Source organism: Haliaeetus albicilla, chromosome Z (assembly GCF_947461875.1).
Source record: "Haliaeetus albicilla chromosome Z, bHalAlb1.1, whole genome shotgun sequence".
Lineage (NCBI taxonomy): Eukaryota > Metazoa > Chordata > Aves > Accipitriformes > Accipitridae > Haliaeetus > Haliaeetus albicilla.
The window spans coordinates 69,670,689-69,674,157 of record NC_091516.1 but is presented as its reverse complement, the minus strand read 5'-3'; positions in this window follow the sequence as shown (position 1 = coordinate 69,674,157).

Below are 3,469 nucleotides of genomic sequence, written 5' to 3'. Positions count from 1 at the left end.
TCCTGTCTCTTGCACTTCTGTTTACATTATGAAGCATTCATACTGCTGCACTGCCACTTCCCACTTGATCTGCAGTGGACTTTGCTTTCAGTGGCTCCATACTTCACTCACACCTCGGGGAGGTTTCTTCACAACCATAAAGTGCCAGGCACTTAATTTGTTTAAAATGAAAGCTTGGATTATGCAAATAGCTCTGAACTGCATGAACAGAGTGAGTTTATGTGACCTCCATCCTTGTGCTTTTCATCCAGGCTAGAAGTGGGAATAGATAGGAGCCCTGTCTGAGCTGGTTTTAAGCTACTGTATGCAGATTTCCAGTTATCTGGACAGGGTTACTGGAAGGACAAAGTGGTCTCTTGTTCCCACCCACTTATTGTAAACTGCAGGCTCAGCCACTTCTAGCTCCCGTCAATGTAGGGTACAACCAGCACAAATTTTGTCTTTTTCCTTACCAGCAAACCCATGCATTTTCAAAGCTGGTTACTTGCACAACCTGTTTTACAGCAATAATTTTTGAGACCCTCTTCCGTTCTAGAGTTTAAAAGCATATTTTCAGGTTATATGGAACTGAACATTTCCCTTGCCAGTTTCGTGTGCGTCTCTAGGTTAAGGGCTGGAGCTCCTGGTGAAGGGGCTGGATACCAGGTATGCACTAAGGCTGCAGTAGCAACAGCAGCAAAATCCATAATGTGGACCTAATTTACATCAGAATGCAACAGACCTGAAACTTTCTACTTTCTTCCTTTTTTTCCCCCCATCCTCTTGGGTCGCTCTGTACATAGTTTTGAGGTCTTTGAAGAAAAATCCTTCCTTGCTCTCCCTCTGCATCCTGAGAGACACCTACCGCCCTGCTGTCTCCAGCTGCTCTGGCAGCAATGTGCAATGTCAACCTCAACAGCCACCGCAATAATAATAGCAATAATCTCTAGCAGAGTTGCTTCACCTCTCCCAGGGCTGCCTCCCCTTCCACTAAAAGCTGTGCCTGCAGGAGCATCCCCCAGCCCACCCCATGGGAAGAGCGTGGGTGGGCTGGACACTGTCTCAGTGCCAGAAACATGCAATTTTTTTGCACGAGGCTACCAGGATTTGCCCAGACCTGGGAGGACCACCTCCCTATATGTCTGCCCGGTTGCTGGTGATGGAGTCAGGCAGGATCCATGCACAGTGTACCTCACAGCCCGGCCCCCAGGCATGAATTTCGATTTGAACAGCGATATCAATGTCATGGTGCACATGCTCCGGGAAGGGAGTTACGAAGAGTAATTGAGAGATTCAGCATGAAGCCACTGAAAGCTGTAATTTAAAGTTCCAGTACTACTATTACCATTGAAATTTAAAGTGACAGAGGCCCAATTATGAACGGTTATTTTCTTAAATAAAATTACTTTTTTTATCCTCTGCAAAGCACTCATTTCTGCCTAGCAGTTGCTGTCACCAGGATCTGTCTTTGTGGCTTCTGGTGTCAGTGAGATGCTGAGCCTCCTGCCCCTGATGAGGAACAGATCAACAGGGCAGCGAGGCTGGGAGCCTTGTGGGGGATGGCAGAGCAGACTGCTCTGCAAGGAGATCTGCAAGCAGTCCAGCCTGCTCTCCTGACAAAATTAGGCACAGCTTTGCTATCTGAAGGAGACCCCAGCCCTGCCCTTGTAAGCTGGAAGTGGCATCCAGGGACAGAGGAGACACGGAGTACATTTTTGGTGAGGAAAAAAGGATGGGTGAGATTGGAGATCTTTTCTGACAGATGAATGGGTTAGTAATTATTATCATTGCTTCCTTCATAATTTTAATGCAAAAATTTGCTGGTTGTTTACATGACAAACCTTAGCATGCAGTACAGATTCTTGGACTGTCTACTCAATAAAAAAGATTCTCCCGGATATTTATTTGGCTGGTGCTACACCTAGTTTCACTTCAGATGAATAGGGTATACTGTCTTTAAACCATCAGTGGGACGGATGGCAGGAAAGCTACAGGACCCAAGTGCTTGCAGTGGTCTCACAATATTGGTACATTTTTCTTAATGCCTGGCATAAGGAGACATCACGAGGACCTCAACTTTCATACAAGAAGGAAGGTCTTGCTTTCTGGGAACACAGAAAGATTTAATAGAGGATGTCTTCGAAAAGTGGCAGAGTTCTGTTGCTTTTCACACAAGGACTTCCAAAAGTGAGAGCGGCATTTGGCTCACAGGTAGCAGAAATGTAGTCTAAGAATCTGGGGAAGTAGAGCTGTCCAAAGAATATCAGCCAGACCATCTGATGTATGTACATACACAATTCAGATCAATCAGTTTGATTTTTTTTTCACTTTATTATCAATATAAGTGCATTTTAATTCCAGATGCAGAACAAAAAATCCAGTGATTTCACGTAGGACCAGTGACACACAAATAACCTGGGCAGTCACTAAAAAATACCCAGGTAGAAAGGAAAGCAGAGCACTTTTTGCAAACCTGACAGAATCAATTATTTCTCCTTACAAATGATATCAGCATATTAGGTTATTTTCCTAGACACCTGTCAAGCAGCTGCACACAAGACCATAACATACCATTCTCACCTTCAGCAATGATGCTGAACAGAAGAGTATGAGATGTTTTCTATACATTGGTCATCACCAGCCTGAACAGTTTTCATTTTTAATCTTCACATTTAACCAAAATGGGAGGGATCAGAAGAAAATATCTGAGGAATCCCTCAGACCACACTAGAGACCATTCACCAGGAGGGGTGTAATGGAGAAGCAGAAGGATGTTCTCTTTGAAGGCACCTCTGGGGAGGCAGAAAATGATTGCAAGACCAGAATACAGCAATATACCCACCAACTTACAGAATAAACTCTATTTGATAGTCAGGAGTATCCGTCTTACAAAAGAAAACTACAGAACAGGGAGACCATCTGGTGATGTGGTGGACCTTTTTCCTGGCTACTCTCTATAGCAGAAATTAAGGCCATCAGTGGGACAAGTTTTTAATTACGGACTGTAGACAATTGTTGGTGGTTACCTTCTGCAACACTGGCAAAATCAGTGTTGGGGGTTCTTCTGCTACTTTAAATATTTGAAATGGGACACCCTGTAGCAGCCACAGGCCAGCATTCCTCTGTTCTAGCTGCTGTACAAACACAGGACCAAAACGTCTGTTCTCCATGTCTAGGAGTTTGCAACACAGGGAATTAACTGGAGACACTTCACTGTCCTGTTAAGGCCATGCTGGCAGTGAGGTTTGTCCCTTATGTCACTCCAGCGGCATCCACGCACTCGTATCATCACGTATTTGGTTCTGAGTTTGACCTGGCCAGGGCTGGCCCCGCACTCGAAATAAAGCACCACCGTGTAGCATCACCAGAGCATCTCTTCCTGGCACCATCCTCGCAGCTGGTTGAATACCAGGCCAAGTGACCTCCATGATTCAGCCAGGGCTTTTCTGCAAAGACCGGTAAAGACTGGTCCCAAAGAACGTTAATTAGT